At 41.8% G+C, this 19398-nt stretch overlaps 2 non-coding genes across 2 annotated transcripts; one reads left to right on the forward strand and one right to left on the reverse strand.

The window, feature by feature from the left end:
- Positions 1 to 14314: 14314 nt before the first annotated feature.
- Positions 14315 to 14386, reverse strand: trnac-gca (transfer RNA cysteine (anticodon GCA)). Its single transcript has one exon. It is a non-coding gene; the product is annotated as a tRNA-Cys (tRNA).
- A 4366-nt stretch (positions 14387 to 18752) lies between these two features.
- Positions 18753 to 18825, forward strand: trnaa-agc (transfer RNA alanine (anticodon AGC)). Its single transcript has one exon. It is a non-coding gene; the product is annotated as a tRNA-Ala (tRNA).
- Positions 18826 to 19398: the final 573 nt, after the last annotated feature.

Genomic DNA, 19398 nt, shown 5'->3' on the forward strand with positions numbered 1-19398 from the left:
TACATTTACATGATTTGCTCAATCAGGTAATATTAATTACAGAGAAATTATTTTATAGAATAGCCTGTCATATCACTTAATCCGGCATAGCCAAAGACACGACAATTGCATGGCTTCTAAAGGTACATTTAAAAGTGTCCCATACAATAAGAGGATCTGCTGTACATATGTTATGTCGAAAAAAGTCAGTTAGAAATTCTTCTGTCCTGGTTAATAAGTCAATATCCAGTAGGCTTTGATTCAATTGCCAATATGCTCGCCCACGTGGAAATTCTGTAAGAGTAATATATATGCCAATTATGTGATGGTCCAACCACATTCTGTCCTGTATCAACACTTTTTTAATGTTTGGTGTCCATAGAGAATGACATAAGAAGGTAATCAAGAAGACTAGCTTGATTGAGCCTCTGCCATGTATTTCTCACTAGGTCGGGTATTTGAGCTTCGATATATCAACTAATTCAAAGATATCCATGACATTCATGATTTCCTTAAGTGCCTGAGGTTGATAGTTTGTAGTGTGATTTCCTTTAAGGTCCATATAGGTATTTAACCTTTTTAACCATCGTCCCTGTGTGTTTTTTTTTCATGCTTGTGATGTCAGAATGCTCTCACTATTCCAAAATATGATTGTTGTGCAACAGGACATTTTCCCATTCTACCCTCAAACCAAGGCACACTGCTTGCTAATTATCTATAGGCTATGTTTCAACTTGTCAATTTCAAATGATTTTGTCAAGTTTTAATTGAGTTGTGTTCCGCCTCCTCGTTAATTCACATAAGTAGCCCATTTCACTCTTACGGACAATTTATGTTTGAGGCTTTACTGAGCCGGACAAACTTCTCTCTTCAATGAGAGCCCAAGCAGTTCCCTAGTGTTTCCTAAGACAAAGTATGAAGACATTGCACATCTCTAGTCAGAACAGGTCTTGCACAAACATTTTCACCAGCACATTTTCTGGCTGGTGCCCGCATTGCCTTCATGGTTGTTTTCCTTACAAATTGGACTGTGGACATGTGTCCGTTACTATCAAAGTCAGTGGCTTATTTCCTGTATATCATGTTATTGTTTCTGCTGTAGCACACCATATGTAGCGATCATAATATATTTACTGTTTTATTCACATGTTTTCAAGTACTGGTGGCAAATCATGCATTCCGATTCTTGCATAGATTTAATGGACACACAATGTGTGTAAAATACTTTTTTGAATGTTGTACTGATTATGATGATCTAATGATAAGGTATTTGCCGGCTATGTGTGGCACCATGTTTGTTGACATAATACAATGCATTCTGGTTGTCATGTAAGTGTCTGTCAGAGAAAAATGTTATAACAAGGGATAGTTCACTCGACTGGCTTATGGTGCTTTCAAGATAACTGTGAACTCGGAAAAATACTATGTAAAATCATGACGTCAATGATCTTCAGGTCGTAAAGTCGGAGCTCTAGAATTGGAATTCCGAGTTGGATGACCGTTCAAAACTATTTTTCCAGAGTTCCCAGTTTTGTCCAGAGTTCCCATTTGTTTTGAACGCAGGCATCAGATTGTAACTTTGGTACCTCAGAATAAAGCCAGCTCAGCTTTATTTTTTTTAGCGTATAAACTTCTCGTGTTTGCCCCCGATTTATTGAGAAATCCCCATCATAGTAATATTTCCTGAATCATATCCCCCCACGATACTTTCCCCCATTTCCACCCCCATGGGTGAAATGGTTTCATCCCTGTATAGCTTTTGCGCTACGGTTAGGCTAGGCTTGTATTTGGTGTGATGATCTGTGAGGTGAAAAATTGTAGGTGCTTTCTGATTTGTCAAAAACGGTAAATGACTTGTTATGTGCTCCGATTCTTGCATACACTGTAACAAGTACATTGACAATTTGTAATATGCTGAAAAGTGGCTAAACTAAGTTCATATTTGTTAGGCAATGAGCTTAGCCATCTTTGACATTGTTTATTTGCGTCTTATAGTGAATGGCATTCTGAGATTAGGGAATTTTCCCCAAGTCAAACATATAAACAAACATGGCTGTCATCACAAAGAATTTAGATGCTGTTAGCTTAGCTAACACTCATTTATTTTTCTAAACATCATTACATTAGTCTCTTTTCAGCGCAACCTGTTATTTAGACTGGTTTATGGAATGAGTTTGGCTGTGGATGTGTTCTGTGTGATGCTTGGATGATGAAGTTCACATTTATCTTTTACAATAAAAGGTCAAATTGAGGAATAAAGTTTAAGACCTTTATTTTCCATCCAGTACCAACAAAAAATATTTAGTTGTTGTTCAGACAACAATGTTGTTTAGACAGGTTTGTTGCGTCACACGTTCTGTTGCTATATTTAAAGCATCCATCTATCTTGAGGATCTGTTTGGACAATTTGCACATTTGGATCAAAATTACTGTTAATTAAAATCATCACCCCTTTTAAATTTATTTGCCCATGGAACAAATATATTTAATCCCCCCCCAGTCCTTTTTCCACACAACGCCAAGATTGTTGAATGAGTTTCCTGCAAACAATAGATATTTGGCATGTCTTATGTCTTGTTCCTGTTCTTTCTCTTCACTCTGTCTCTCTCTGCTGGTCTTATTAGGTTACCTTCTCTTTCTCTCCTCCTCCAGCTGTTCCTCATCTCCTCTAACTACCTCGTTCACCCTTTTCCCACCTGTTCCCTTTTTCCCTCTGATCAGGTCTCTATTTCTCTCTCTGTTCCTGCTTCTTTCGGTGTCAGATTCTCGTTTGAGTTTCTCATGCCAGAAACAAACTATCGTCTCGTTTGCTTCATCCTTGTCCTATCCTGTCGGAATCTGCCTGGCAGGTGCATCCTGTACTCAGCTAACCGTCTTTCGTTTGCACTGTGTCCAGTTCATCTGATGCTACGTGAGATCAGGTACCACTGTTCCCCTACGACCCGCGCCTACCAAGAGCGACCTGCAGCCTGTCGCCGCTAACCCAGCTATTCTCCTCTGCTGCTAAGAAGGGGACTCTCTTGTAATTATCAGAGGGACTTTGTTTCATTTGTCGCCCTCTCTGCGGGTTGTCTATTTTTCCATTATCTACATCTGAAGAGGATCTATGTCTTCCCTGTGTTCACATTAAAGAACTGTTTTTGTTAAACCGCTTTTGGGTCCTCACTCAAGTGCATAACAGATATTATATTCCTTCTCTTTAAGCCAGGTAAATACTGAAAGGTTTTTCTTATTATCTGCTAAGCCATTTGTTGGTAAAGTAGGGGTATAGCTTTAAAACACGCAAGTGCATTATGGGTAGCATAGTACGTTAACTTTAATTGTTGATGCAAGTGTTGTGGTGGCGGAGATGAAGCCGAACTGTGAGCTGTGCTCTTTTTGCTCTGTTAACCCACTATTTTATTTTGTCATTCAGACTATGGGGGTACAAGTTTAATAAATGTAATCTGCTTCAGTGGAATTAATATCTTGTCATTAACAGGAGATAAGATCCCCAAATGTGTGAATTAGTCCAGAGCACCCGTAAATTTTTCTCAGACTTTGAACTACCAAGTGACGGCTCCCCTGAGCCGTCCCGACTACGATCTGGAGGCGAGGCAGGAAATGGAAAACTGGGGGCTCATCCAGGATTTATCCTGCCTGCATCGGTGAGTTTTTCACATTCTACCAGAATGTCAAAGAGAAATCAACGTAAAAAAAAAAATCATTAACAAATATTGCAGTTCGGCTAACAAAGATAATCATCATTGTCCAAGTAGTGGCTGACGTTCTAGCTAAAGTTGTGAAATGGCAGCTACACACAGGAAACCTGTTATTACGAGAAATAATTTGCCTGAGAATTCGATGTGCTACTCAACCATTCATGTCGCTAACTCCTGTGAATGAAGACATGCAATGATGAATCTCATTTGCCAAAGGGATTAAATCAATTTGATGTTCAAATGCTAACAGGTCAGTTTGATGGTTCGGTTTTGACATCGCTTTGAGAGCTGTGCTAGAGCCAATAACTGGTCAGAAAGGACCATGTCAGTACAGCTGAGATTCTGTTTAGTGGGCGCTGGCAAGAACCCTAGGTCTTCCCATTGGGACTACTCATGCATAGTGGGGCAGATGGACTCGGCAGCATGCAGCTGCCATTGGCATTGAGTGATCAAACCAGGCGAATCACTGCGTGTATTGAGAGATTGCATTCATGAGAAGGTGTCCATTGTGTATGCAGATTGCTCTGAGGGAGAACAGGACTCCATCAGTGTGGAGGTCTTCACTAGCGCCATGGGAGACGCTGGAATTGTGCAGAAGGTACTGGAGAAGCGTCCATTCACATTGGCACGAGCCTATGAGGTTGCCCACAGGTATGAAACCACCAGGCAAGCAGCTAACAGTGTTACTCAACTAAAGCAGTCTGGTGTGCAAACTACAGAGCAGAGATCCAGAGCAGCTACCTCACGGGAATGCATCGACCACAGCGACAATGAAGGCGAGAGTTGGACGACACCATCTGTCGAGCGGAGTCAGAAACCTCCAATGTCCAGCTTCAAGCCACACAAACCAAGCGAAAATACAAATTGGAACAAAATCAGATGCCACAACTGCCAAAGCAATGGACACATGAAACAGGGCTGTCCCTCACCAAGGACGCCAGTTAAGCCGCGGGCAGTCCCCGAATCGCCCAATTCCACCGAAAACTTAAACACACCTGCTGTTCTCAGTGTCAAGGGCACAGGTCCCAAAATAAGTATCCACCTACTAATGTATGACATGGAGGTATGTGTTCTATTGGAAATGTCCTGCCTTGGCGCTGTTACAACGCCATTCATCCAGACGTTAAACCTCCACTCCAGCTATTGACTGTGCAGTCTCCGCAGGGCAATAGTCCTGCAAATGTCAAAGTCTTTGGAGAAGTTCACCTCCCCATTCAGGTTGATACCCACACAGACAGTGTTAACTTCATCGTTGCAGATGTGGTAGAGAACACCAAAGCCATCCTCGGTCATCTATTCCTGGAGCAGTCACAGGCATGCCTTGATTTCGGCAGCAAGAGGATTGTGCCGTTTGATGAACAGGTGTCCTACTTCAATCCGAAGAACAGTCCCAACCTTAATCCAAACTCAACCTTAATTGACTTGTTGTGTCGCACTGAGGTTCCAAACTCTGTTTTAGAAGAGATTAACTTTATAACCAAAGTTATACTATTTACACTATGTAGTCAATTTTGACACTAGAATAAATGTTTTGGACTCATCGACGCTTATACCGATGCCACATAGGCCATTTTCAAAGGTATTAGTTGCTTTTTAGGGGAAGTCGCAGTAAGACAATCTATACAAATATCCACCGGATTAATTTACTCAAAATATATTAAGAATGATACACTATATATCCAAAAGTATGCAGACATCCCTTCAAATGTGTGATTTGGCTATTTCAGCCACATCCATTGCTGACAGGTGTATAAAATCGTGCACACAGCCATGCAATATCCATAGACAAACATTGGCAGTACATTGGTCTTACTTGAAGAGCTCAGTGATTTTCAACGCGGCACAACAATAGGATGCCACCTTTCCAACAAGTCAGTTTATCAAATTTCTGCCCTGCTCGAGCTGCCCCGGTCAACTGTAAGTTCTGTTATTGTGAAGTCCAAGCATCTAGGAGCAACAACAGCTCAGCCACGAAGTGGTAGGCCACATAAGCTCACAGAACAAGGCCGCTGAAGTGTGTAGCTCGTAAAAATGGTCTGTCCTCGGTTGCAACACTCACTACCGAGTTTCAAACTGCCTCTGGATCAACAGCAAAAGAACTGTTCGTCAGAAGCTTCATAAAATGGTTTTCCAAGGTCAAGCAGCCGCACACAAGCCTAAGATCACAATGCAGAGCGTCGGCTGGAGTGGTGTAAAGTGGTGCCACCATTGGACTCTGGAGCAGTGGAAACGTGTTCTCTGGAGTGATGAATCACGCTTCACCATCTGGCAGTCTGATGGACAAATCTGTGTTTGGCGGAAGTCGGGAGAATGCATTCGGGCAGGTAGCATAGTGCCAACTGTAACGTTTGGTGGAACTTGGTCTGGGGCTGTTTGTCATGGTTTGGGCTAGGTCCCTTACTTCCAGTGAAGCAATTCTGTGCTTCCAACTTTGTGGCAAGAGTGTGGGGAAGGCCTTTTCCTGTTTGAGCATGACAATGCCCCCATGCACAAAGTGAGGTCCATACAGAAATAGTTTCTTGAGATCGGTGTGGAAGAACTTGACTGGCCCTGACCTCAACCTCATCGAACACCTATGGGATGAATTGGAACGCCGACTGCGAGCCCGGCCTAATCGCCCAACGTTATTGCCCAACCCCGCTGAATGGGAGCAAGTCCTTGCATGTTCCAACATCTAGTGGAAAGCCTTCACAGAAGAGTGGATGCTGTTATATCAGCAAAGGGGGGACCAATTTCATTAAAAAATACCCATGATTTTGGAAAGAGATATTCGACGAGCAGGTGTCCACATATTTTTAGTTATGTAGTGTATGAAGAGTGGTACTCATTGATGTTGTGTGTTGGATTTGCCCCAAACATAACACTTTGTACTCAGGACATAAAGTTAATTTCTTTGTCACATTTTTTGCAGTTTTACTTTAGTGCCTTATTGCAAACAGGATGCATGTTTTGGAATATTTGTATTCTGTACAGGCTTCCTTATTTTCAATCTTCAATCTGTCATTTATTTACTTTAGTGCCTTATTGCAAACAGGATGCATGTTTTGGAATATTTGTATTCTGTACAGGCTTCCTTATTTTCAATCTTCAATCTGTCATTTATTTACTTTAGTGCCTTATTGCAAACAGGATGCATGTTTTGGAATATTTGTATTCTGTAGAGGCTTCCTTATTTTCAATCTTCAATCTGTCATTTAGGGTAGTACTTTGGAGTACCTACAATGTTGTTAATCCATCCTCAGTTTTCTCCTATCACAGTGTAACTGTTTTAAAGTCACCATTGTCATCATGGTGAAATTCCTGAGCAGTTTCCTTTCACTCAGGCAACTGAGTTAGGAAGTGTAGTGTATTAGTGTTGCAATTCAACCCTGGCACGTTGCATGTGATTATGGAGATTTTAAAAACAATTTCATATGGGACCAAGTATTTGGAGGCTGTTGACCAGCATGAGGCCAGAATGGAAAGACTGAAGGTCAATGCAATTCAACAGGGGAAAAGTGAACAACAACAACCCAGATGGGACTGTCACAAAATTAAAAAATGTAATTATAAAAATGTGATTTTCTTCATCCAACAAGTGCAAGCCATCTAATGATGACCAACCTATCAAATGCTTCAGATGTGGTCAGGAGGGCCCTACTGGACGGCCATGTTCCATCACACATGGTGGCGAAGATGGACACTTCTCCAAAATGTGCAGAAAGACAAAGACAAAAACTAAATGTAAATCAAGCCATAAACACACCTGCTATACAAAATGACAAAACTGACATTGACAATGATGTACGTGTTCACACTTACCAGAAGTACTGATGACGCTGAAATACAATTATTAGACAATGACCAGCCAGTTAAAATTGACTCTGGGGCTGTAATATCGTGGGCACAGCAACATTCAGTCATTTGCAGACCCGCCGCAATACGCAATTGAAACCAACATTCAAGAGACTTTACCCATATGGTTCAATACAACCATTAGCAGGCCTGTTCACTGCCAACAGTACAGCAGTACGGCAACGCTATTCTCAAACTGAAAGAGAGGCACTAGCCATAGTTAGGTCGGAGAGACGTTTCAAATCAAATCAAACTTTACTTGTCACATGCACCGAATTCAACAAGTGTAGACCTTACCGTGAAATGTTTACTTACAAGCCCTTACCCAACAATGCAGTTCAGGAAAAGTAAAAAAAAATATTTACCAAATAAACTAAAGTAAAAAATAATAATAATAATAATGTTACTCAGGCCCAGAAGCTAGGATATGTATATTGTGGTATTGGGTAGAAAACACTCTAAAGTTCATAAACTGTTAAAATAATGTCTGTGAGTATAACAGAACTGATTTGGTAGGCAAAACCCCAAGGACAATCCAACCAGGAATGTTTTTTTAGGTCATTGGACTTTCCATTGCTTTTCTATGGGGAAGCCTAATGATTAGGACCCAGATTACAGTTCCTATGGCTTCCACTAGATGTAAACAGTCTTTAGAAATTGTTTAATGTTAAGAAGTATTCGTATTCTTTCTAAGTGTCACTCAGAAGGCCTCTAGTCTTTTGGTGTGCATGAATGAGTGCGCGCCCCTCACTGTTTTTCTCCGGTATTGTTAAGAGTTTATTCCTTCTTAAATTTTATCGATTATTAACATATTAGGATACCTGAGGTTGGATTAAAAACGTTGTTTGAAATGTTTCGACCAAGTTTACAGGTAACTTTTTAGAATCCCTTGTAGGCATGTTGGGCGAGTTGGAACAGGTGTATTTCTGGATCATAAGCGCCAAATAAACAGACATTTTTGGGATATAAAGAAGGACTTTATTGAACAAAATGACCATTCATTGTGTAACTGGGACGTTTGGGATTGCAAAAAGATGAAGATCTTCAAAGGTAAGGGATTTATTTTAACACTATTTCTGACTTTCGTGATGCATCTGCTTGGTTGGAAAATGTTTGACATGCTCCGGTGAGGGCGCACACTTGGTTACTTATCTCATGTATTGAATATACTATTTTCCATCTTTTAATGTTTATTTACATATTAGGGTAACTGAGGTTGGATTAGGAACGTTGTTTGACATGTTTGGACCAAGTTTATTGGTAACGTTTGGGATATATTTTGTATGCATTTTGAACGAGGGGAAACAGGTGGATTATTGACTGAAGCGTGCCAAATAAACTTCATTTTTTGGGGATATAAATAAGGACTTTATCGAACAAAGGACCATTTGTTATGTAACTGGGAACCTTGTGATTGCAAGCAGACGAAGATCCTCAAAGGTAAGGGATTTATTTTATCACATTTTCTGACTTTCGCGATGCATCTGTTTGGTTGGAAAATGTTTTTAATGCTTATGCGGGACTCTGTCCTCAGATAATCGCATGGTATGCTTTCGCCGTAAAGCCTTTCTCAAATCTGACAAAGCAGCTGGATTAACAAGAAGTTACGCTTCTAAATGATGTAAGACACTTGTATCTTCATGAATGTTTAATATTACGAATTTAGAATTTTTGAATTTCGCGCTCTGTAATTTCACCGGATGTTATGGTCCCACCTGCCCGTAAGAAGATAATGAACATTGAGTAGCAGCAGTGTACAAAACAAATGGGGTGGGTGTCAATGTAAATAGTCTGGTGGCCATTTGATTAATTGTTCAGCAGCCTTTTGGTCCTAGACTTGGCGCCCCGGTACCGCTTGCCGTGCGGTAGCAGAAAAAACAGTCTATGACTTGGGTGACTGGATTTTCTGACAATTTTATTGGCTTTCCTCTGACACCGCCTGGTATAGAGGTCCTGGATGTCAGGAAGCTTGGCCCTCTGTAGCGCCTTAAGGTCAGATACCGAGCAGTTGCGATACCAGGTGGTGATGTAACCAGTCATGATGCTCTCGATGGTGCAGCTGTAGAACTTTTTGAGGATCTGGGGACCCATGACAAATCTTTTCAGTCTCCAGTCTTCACGTGTTTGACAAATGACAAAGGCTTTGTAATGGTAACTAACCACAAGAGACAATTTTATTCTCCAAAATCCAAACCACCAGCGAAGATTGAAAGATGGGCACTGAGAATGTAGCCTTACAGATTCAAGGTTGTAAATGAGCCTGGGCCTCAGAATTCACCCGACTCACTGTCACGGTTGACACTGAACCTTCCAGCGTCTCCACACTACTAGGACGTATAGTGGCAAAATTACAAACTCTGTTATGCACATCATTTGTATAAACCTTAAACTTGTGCATTTATACTGTCTGTTTCTCTCATGTAAGAAGAGGTGCTCTTGTTTCTGAGTAACTTAGTCACGTGGTCAAAGACAAAGGGCCGTCTGAGTGACCAGTTTTTTTGGTCCATCCTGTTCTTTTCCTATCTTTCAAGAGCACATTTGTGTGGAGATATGAAGAGAACAGTGGCTAGCTTGTGCAGCAGCGACAATTGTATCAGCAGAAATGAGCAACAGAACTGTCGTTATCACTTGTTTGTACGATATGCTCCCACCATGATCTCACACACCTGCTAAACTTCCACATAGACCAAAGAGGTTGTGTTTTCCTATAAAGGCTGGGACCCGACTCCTGTTCGTTGGGCTCTTGACTGTTGCACCTGTTGAGCGATTGTTAACCAGCTCCATTTTGGGCAAATCTTATAATAAAATAAGTTGTTTGAAGAATCTACAGTCTCTCTCTTCCTTTCTGGTTAGAATTTCCACATCAGATGACGACACTGTGCCATGTGCATTCAGCACACGAGAGATGGAAGAAATGTCAGCAAAAGGACCCAATTCTAGCTACTCTAGAACAAACATACACCAACAAACATCAGACAGTGTGCCTGGAGTACATGCGACACTGCACACCGACGTGTTCAGGAAGTCCTTTCCACCGCGTCAAGTCAATTGCACACTATCAAAGCAGGTCCCTAAAGTCAGAATAGAGCTTCCAGCTAAACCATGGCAGATCCTAGCCATTGACATGTGTGGGCCGTTTCCAATAGGAGAACATCTCCTCATAACAAAAGATGGGTTGATGTGAGGATCCTAAACCGCATCACCACCGCCAAAGTAATCAAAAGCCAGAGGGAGACGTTCGCAGTCCATGGGTATCCTGAGTCCATCGTGACGGATAATGGCGCTCCTCTTACCGTCAGTGATTTCCGAGCATACGTGGAGGGGAAAAGGGGTCTGACACCGCCACATCACTCCATACTGGTCTCAGACCAATGGCAAAGTTCAAAGGCAGAACACGTCAAAGCAACCCACTCTGCTCAATCAGAAGGGAAGGCACACAGAACTACGGCCGTTTCTCATGGCCTGCAGGAGTACACTGCATTCAGTTGCAGGCCGCAGCCCAGCTGAACTGTTGAGCTGTCAGCCCGACATGCAGCCAGGACCTGAACCGACAGACCTAGGAGAGCAACTAAAAGCACAATCCAGCAAGGTGACATGGTTCTGCTACAGACACCAAAGCGGAACAAGTTGTCGACTACCTTCGAACCAGGGCCATACGTTGTCATGGACAGGAAGGAGAACTCTGTTGTCCTGGAAAGTAATAGCCAGAGGACCATGTGACACTGTTCTTTTGTGAACTTGCGAAAACTACCACAGTCAAGACAATGGACTACAAGTGACAGAGACACTGACCAGGCAGAGCCTGCGACACTGCATAGACAAGTGCCTGCACCTGTCGAGGCCGTTCAGCCAAAGCCTCGACCAAGGGGACTCAGACAACAAAGCAGTGCATCTGAAGGACTGTTAGATAGGCATGTTGCCATAATGGATCAGAATAATCTCTGACACATTCTGATTGGCAGGGCCGTCTACCCCTAGCCATCACCGGAAAAGTTCCTGGCAAGAGTTCTTGTCGAAAGAACGTTGTCAACAAAAAGAGTTCCAGCAATGTAACCAGTGTCATGGCTGATTGTTTAAAGCAAGCAACAGCAAACATTACCGTATGTTGTTGTTGGAAAATATTTGAAGAGATGTGTCATAATAATAGCGAGTCAAACAGCTAAGAAGAAGAGGGATGTGGACTATTAGCGGCACCTAGTGGAGCAATAACAGTAGGGCATGATGAGGCACGTGATGCACAGATGTTGGTTATTCTTGGATATGCAGTTGGTTGGGTTTGGGACATGGAATAAAATACAGGTTAATAAAGTCAATACATAACTTGAAGCACGCCTGTATCATTGTAGTGACTGGGTGTATTGATACACCATCCAAAGTGTCATTCATATTTTCACCATGCTCAAAGGGATATTTGATGTCTGCTTTTTATTTTTTATTTTTTATAACCATGTACCAATATGTGCCATTCTTTGCGAGACATTGGAGATCCTCACTGGTGTTTGTGGTTGAATCTGTTTTGAAATGCACTGCTCGACTGAGGAACCTAACCGATAATTGTATGTTTTGGATCCAGAGATCAGGTAGTCACTCAAAACTCATGTTAAACACTATTATCGCACACAGAGTGAGTCCGTGCAACTTATTGCGTTACTCCTGAACTGATGTAGGCTTGCCAAAACAAAGGGGTTGAACACTTATTGACTCAAGACATTTAAACTTTTCCTTTTTTTTCATTAGTGGGGTCCTGTGTGGCTCAGTCGGTAGAGCATGGCGCTTGCAACGCCAAGCGTCGTGGGTTCGATTCCCGCTGGGACCACCCATATGTAAAAGTAGTGGCCCCAGCCGACTTGTAAGTCGCTTTGGACAAAAGCGTCTGCTAAATGGGATAGATATAGATATAGATAGATATAGTCAACATTTCTACAAAACATCATTCCACTTTGAATATTGTGTTTAGGCCCGTGACACAACATCTCAATGCGATCCATTTTAAATCCATGCTATAACAACTTTCTGAAAAAGTCAAGGGATGTGAGCACTTTCTGAAGGCATAGTATCTAATGGAGTGACATACTGACTAATAGGGGACATTTTAGGTGGAGCGGAGGCAACAAAGGACACTTCCTCAGTCAAAATACAGTCATCAAGACCTCTTGATTTGCGGTCTCATTCTTTACCGATGAGCTCCAACCCCTTCTGTTAGACATTTTTTCTCTCTCAGTCACAGTTCCTGACAGGGGACATTTTAGATGAAGAGTTAAATCACCAAATAACGAACACAGACCTATAATGTATTCCATTTCAAGGGGGCACCAGGATTTGAAACTGGGACCTCTTGAGCTGAGGTCAAACGCTCCACCACTGAGCGATACACCCTCTGTCAAGAACTGCCTGATGGAGAGAAAAATTTTTTTAGATTGAGTAACAGCACCTAATAAGGAACACTCCCTCAAAACACACTCATCAAGTATTTGAGATCAAGGGATTTGACCCTGAGACCTCTTGAAATGCAGTCTAACATACCCCTTCCGTTAGGCCAGTATCAAAAAGGTTGCTGGATCAAATCCCCGATCTGACAAGGTAAAAATCTGCCACTGAACAATGCAGTTAATCCACTGTTCCCTGGGCGCTGAAGATGTGGATGTCAATTATGGCAGCCCCCAGCAACGCTCTGATTCAGAGTTGGGTTAAAGGCAGAAGACACATTTCATTTGAAGGCATTCAGTTGAACAACTGACTAGAAGAGTTATATCACCAAAGAAAGAACATTCCCTCTGTTCTGTTCTGCAGTCAAATGCTCTACCGCTGAGCTCTACCCCTCTGCTTGAAACTGTCTAAAGGTGGAACAATGGTCTAATAAGGGACATGTCAACTGGAGATGGACATCGCCGAATAAAGTACTCTCTCGCATTGAAAACATACCCATAAAGTATTTGATTTCAAGTTGACAAAAGGAGTTGAACCTGAGAACCCTTGATCTGAAGTCTCTTACACTTACAACTCTGTTATGAACTCTCTGACTGAGAGAAAAACCATCGAATGGGGGACATTTTAGATTGAGTAAAATAATCTAAAAAGGACTACTCCAACCCTCAAGATACACATCAAAAGTACATGATCCAAGGGGGCACCAGGCTTTGAACCTGGGACCTCTTGATCTGCTGTCAAATGCTCTACCACTGAGCTATACCCTGTCTGCTTGTAACTGTCCAAAGGTGGAAAAATGGACTAATATGGGACATTTCAGCTGGAGATGGACCTCACTTTAAAAATTACTCTCTCGCATTGAAAACATACCCATAAAGTATTTGATTTCAAGTTGACAAAAGGAGTTGAGCCTGAGACCTCTTGATATGAAGTGTATTGCACTTCCACCTCTGGTAGGAACTGTCTGACTGAGAGAACAACCATCTAATGAGGGACTTTATAGATTGAGTAGGATAACCTAAAAAGGAGCACTTCCTCTCTCAAGATCCACCGAGAAAGTACTTGATTTAAGGTGGCACCAGGATTTGATCCTGAGAAATTGTATAATAAGGGACATTTTCTGTTGGCGATCTACATAACCTAATCAAGAACACTCTCTCTTTGAAAACATATCCATAAAGTATTTGATTTCAAGTTGACAAAAGGATTTGTACCTGAGACATTTTGACCTGAAGTCTATTGCACTTCCAACTCTGTTATAAACTCTCTGACTGAGAGAAAAACCATCGAATGGGGGACATTTTAGATTTAGTAAGATAATCTAAAAAGGACTACTCCAACCCTCAAGATACACATCGAAAGTACATGATCCAAGGGGGCAACATGATTTGAACCTGGGACCTCTTGATCTGCAGTCAAATGCTCTACCACTGAGATATACCCCCACTACTAGAAACTGTCTAAAGGTGGAAAAATTGTCTAATAAGGGACATTTCAGCTGGAGATCTTCATGTTCTGATAAAGTACACTCTCACATTGATAACATACCCATAAAGTATTTGATTTCAAGTTGACAAAAGGAGTTGAGCCTGAGACCTCTTGATCTGAAGTGTATTGCACTTCCACCTCTGGTAGGAACTGTCTGACTGAGAGAACAACCATTGAATGGGGGACATTTTAGATTTAGTAACATAATCTAAAAAGGACTACTCCAACCCTCAAGATGCACATCGAAAGTACATGATCCAAGGGAGCACACATTGTTGGAGTAGCTCTGAACACGAACCCAACAATACAACTATTTCCACCCCTGGTCTTACTGCAGTCACTACTTCAACCTTTACTGAACTACCATGAAAAATACTTTTAGACAGCTGAAGCAAGCATACTTGAAAAAAGAGAATCCTTTCTTACTGACGAGGGATTTGGCAGTGCGGTTATTGAGATTTCCTACCTCTTGTTGGAGCTACAGGGGGTTTAGCTCAAATGGTAGAGTGCTTGCTTAGCATGCGAGAGGTAGCGTGATCGATGCCTGCAACCTCAAACTGTTTAGTTCGTTTCAATCAGTACACACTGTTGTTGAAGCTCTGGACAGGAACCCAACAATACAACTATTTCCACCACTGGTTTTACTGCAGTCACTACTTCAACCTTTACTGAACTACCATGAAGAATACTTTTCGACAGCTGAAGCAAGCATACATTTTAAAAAGTATCCTTTCTTATTGATGAGGGAATTGGCAGTGCGGTCATTGAGATTTCCTACTTCTTTTGGTGGCACAGGGGGATTAGCTCAAATGGTAGAGTGCTCGCTTAGCATGCGAGAGGAAGTGGGATTGATGTCCGCATCCTCCAACTATTTAGTTTGGTTCAATCAGCACACACTGTTGGAGTAGCTCTGGACACGAACCCAACAATACAACTATTTCCACCCCTGGGCTTACTGCAGTCACTACTTCAACCTTTACTGAACTACCATGAAAAATGCTTTTAGACAGCTGAAGCAAGCATACATTTTAAAAAGTATCCTTTCTTATTGACGAGGGATTTGGCAGTGCGGTCATTGAGATTTCCTACTTCTTGTTGGAGGCAAAGGGGGATTAGCTCAAATGGTAGAGTGCTCACTTAGCATGCCAGAGGTAGTGGGATCGATGTCTGCACCCTCCAACTATTTAGTTTTGTTCAATCATCACACATTGTTGTTGAAGCTCTGGACACGAACTCAACTATTTCCACCACTGGGTTTACTGCAGTCACTACTTCAAGCTTTACTGAACAACCATGAAAAAAAAAATTCGACAGCTGAAGCAAGCATACATTTTAAAAAGTATCCTTTCTTATTGACGAGGGATTTGGCAGTGCGGTCTATGAGATTTCCTACTTCTTGTTGGAGGAACAGGGGGATTAGCTCTAATGGTAGAGAGCTTGCTTAGCATGCGAGAGGTAGCGGGATCGATGTCCGCATCCTCCAACTATATAGTTTGGTTCAATCAGCACACATTGTTGGAGTAGCTCTGAACACGAACCCAACAATACAACTATTTCCACCCCTGGGCTTACTGCAGTCACTACTTCAACCTTTACTGAACTACCATGAAAAATACTTTTAGACAGCCGAAGCAAGCATACTTTTAAAAAAAGTATCCTTTCTTACTGACGAGGGATTTGGCAGTGCGGTTATTGAGATTTCCTACCTCTTTTTGGAGGCACAGGTGGTTTAGCTCAAATGGTAGAGCACTTGCTTAGCATGAGAGAGGTAGCGGGATCGATATCTGCAACCTCAAACTATTTAGTTCGGTTCAATCAGTACACATTGTTGTTGAAGCTCTGGAAAGGAACCCAACAATACAACTATTTCCACCACTGGTTTTACTGCAGTCACTACTTCAACCTTTACTGAACTACCATGAAAAATACTTTTAGACAGCTGAAGCAAGCATACTTTTTAAAAAAGTATCCTTTCTTACGGGCGAGGGATTTGGCAGTGCGGTCATTGAGATTTCCTACCTCTTTTTGGAGGCACAATGGGTTTAGCTCAAACGGTAGTGCGCTTGCTTAGCATGCGAGAGTTAGCTGAATCGATGTCCGCATCCTCCAATTATTTAGTTTTGTTCAGTCAGCACACATTGTTGGAGGAGCTCTGGACAGGAACCCAACAATACAACTATTTCCACCACAGGTTTTACTGCAGTCACCACTTCAACCTTTACTGAACTACCATGAAAAATACTTTTAGACAGCTGAAGCAAGCATACATTTTAAAAAGTATCCTTTCTTATTGACGAGGGATTTGGCAGTGCGGTCATTGAGATTTCCTACTTCTTTTGGTGGCACAGGTGTATTAGCTCAAATGGTAGAGCGCTCGCTTAGCATGCGAGAGGAAGTGGGATCGATGTCCGAAACCTCCAACTATCTAGTTTGGTTCAATCAGCACACATTGTTGGAGTACCTCTGGACACAAACCCAACAATACAACTATTTCCACACCTGGTCTTACTGCAGTCACTACTTCAACCTTTACTGAACTACCATGAAAAATACTTTTAGACAGCTGAAGCAAGCATACATTTTAAAAAGTATCCTTTCTTATTGACGAGGGATTTGGCAGTGCTGTCATTGAGATTTCCTACTTGTTTTGGTGGCACAGGGGGATTAGCTCAAATGGTAGAGCGCTAGCTTAGCATGCGAGAGGTAGCGGGTTCGATGTCCGCATCCTCCAACTATATAGTTTGGTTCAATCAGCACACATTGTTGGAGTAGCTCTGGACACGAACCCAACAATACAACTATTTCCACCCCTGGTCTTACTGCAGTCACTACTTCAACCTTTACTGAACTATCATGAAAAATACTTTTAGACAGCTGAAGCAAGCATACTTTTAACCTCTTGATTCTATGGGGGTGCTATTTCATTTTTGCATAAAAAGACGTGCCCGTTTTAAGCACAATATTTTGTCACAAAAAGATGCTTGACTATGCATATAATTGATAGCTTTGGAAAGAAAACACTCTGACGTTTCCAGAACTGCAAAGATATTCTCTGTGGGTGCCCTAGAACGGGAGCTACAGGCAAAACCAAGATGAAACGGCATCCAGGAAACCAGCAGGATTTTTGAGGCTCCGTTTTCCATTGTCTCCTTATATGGCGGTGAATGCGAGAGGAATGAGCCTGACCTTTCTGTCGTTTCCCCAAGGTGTCTGCAGCATTGTGATGTATTTGTAGGCATATCATTGGAAGATTGACCATAAGAGACTACATTTTCCAGGTGTCCGCCCGGTGTCCTCCGTCGAAATTGGTGCGTCTTTTTCAGCTGCTGGTATTTTTCCATGCGATTCTGAGGGGAAAGCAGGCTTCCACGAACTGCATATCAATGAAGAGATATGTGAAAAAACACCTTGAGGATTGATTCCAAACAACGTTTGCCATGTTTCGGTCGATATTATGGAGTTAATTCGGAAAAAGTTTGACGTTGTTGGTGACTGAATTTTCGGTTCGTTTCGGTAGCCAAATGTGATGTACAAAACGGAGCGATTTCTCCTACACAAAGATTCTTTCAGGAAAAACTGAACATTTGCTATGTAACTGAGAGTCTCCTCATTGAAAACATCCAAAGCTCTTCAAAGGTAAATGATTTTATTTATTTGGTTATCTGGTTTTTGTGAAAATGTTGCATGCTAAATGCTACTCAAAATGCTAAGCTAGCTTAGCATACTCTTATACAAATTAGTGATTTGCTATGGTTCAAAAGCATATTTTGAAAATCTGAGATGACAGTGTTGTTAAGAAAAGGCTAAGCTTGAGAGCAGGTGCATTATTTTCATTTTATTTGCGATTTTCAGAAATCGTTAACGTTGCGTTATGCTAATGAGCCTGAGGCTTTATTCACGATCCCGGATCCGGGGTGGGGAGTATCAAGAGGTTAAAAAAGTATCCTTTCTTACTGACGAGGGATTTGGCAGTGCGGTTATTGAGATGTACTACCTCTTGTTGGAGGCACTGGGGATTTAGCTCAAATGGTAGAGCGCTAGCTTAGCATGTTAGAGGTAGCGGGATCGATGTCCGCATCCTCCAACTATATAGTTTGGTTCAATCAGCACACATTGTTGGCGTAGCTCTGGACACGAACCCAACAATACAACTATTTCCACCACTGGGCTTACTGCAGTCACTACTTCAACCTTTACTGAACTACCATGAAAAATACTTTTAGACAGCTGAAGCAAGCATACATTTTAAAAAGTATCCATTCTTATTGACAATGGATTTGGCAGTGCGGTCATTGAGATTTCCTATTACTTGTTGGATGCACAGGGGGATTAGCTCAAACGGTAGAGCGCTCGCTTAGCATGCGAGAGGTAGCGGGATCGATACCCGCATCCTCCAACTACTTTGTTCGGTTATATCAGCACACATTGTTGTTGAAGCTCTGGACAGGAACCCAACAATACAACTATTTCCACCACTGGTTTTACTGCAGTCACTACTTCAATCTTTACTGAACTACCATGAAAAATACTTTTCGACAGCTGAAGCAAGCATACGTTTTAAAAAGTATCCTTTCTTATTGACAATGGATTTGGCAGTGCGGTCATTGAGATTTCCTATTACTTGATGGAGGCACAGGGGGATTGCTCAATTGGTAGAGAGCTCGCTTAGCATGTGAGAGGTATGGGATCGATGCCCGCATCCTCCAACAATTTACTTTGGTTCAATTAGCACACATTGTTGTTGAATCTCTGGACTGATTTAACTATTCGAAGGATGAGTTAACAAATTGAATCAAGTGTGCTTGTCTGGCTCTACAATGTGAATGTGTGTTGCTGGGGCAACCTGAGAACTGCAGTTGGGAAACACCAGTGGAAGGAAAAGTGTGGTGGCGAGTTGAAATATTGATTCAAAATAGACCTACCAGTAGACGACGCTATCGTGTCTGTTAATAATATATTAGGCTAAGTA

The sequence above is a fragment of the Oncorhynchus masou genome, unplaced genomic scaffold, assembly GCF_036934945.1.
Source record: "Oncorhynchus masou masou isolate Uvic2021 unplaced genomic scaffold, UVic_Omas_1.1 unplaced_scaffold_12___fragment_4___debris, whole genome shotgun sequence".
In the NCBI taxonomy this organism is placed as follows: domain Eukaryota; kingdom Metazoa; phylum Chordata; class Actinopteri; order Salmoniformes; family Salmonidae; genus Oncorhynchus; species Oncorhynchus masou.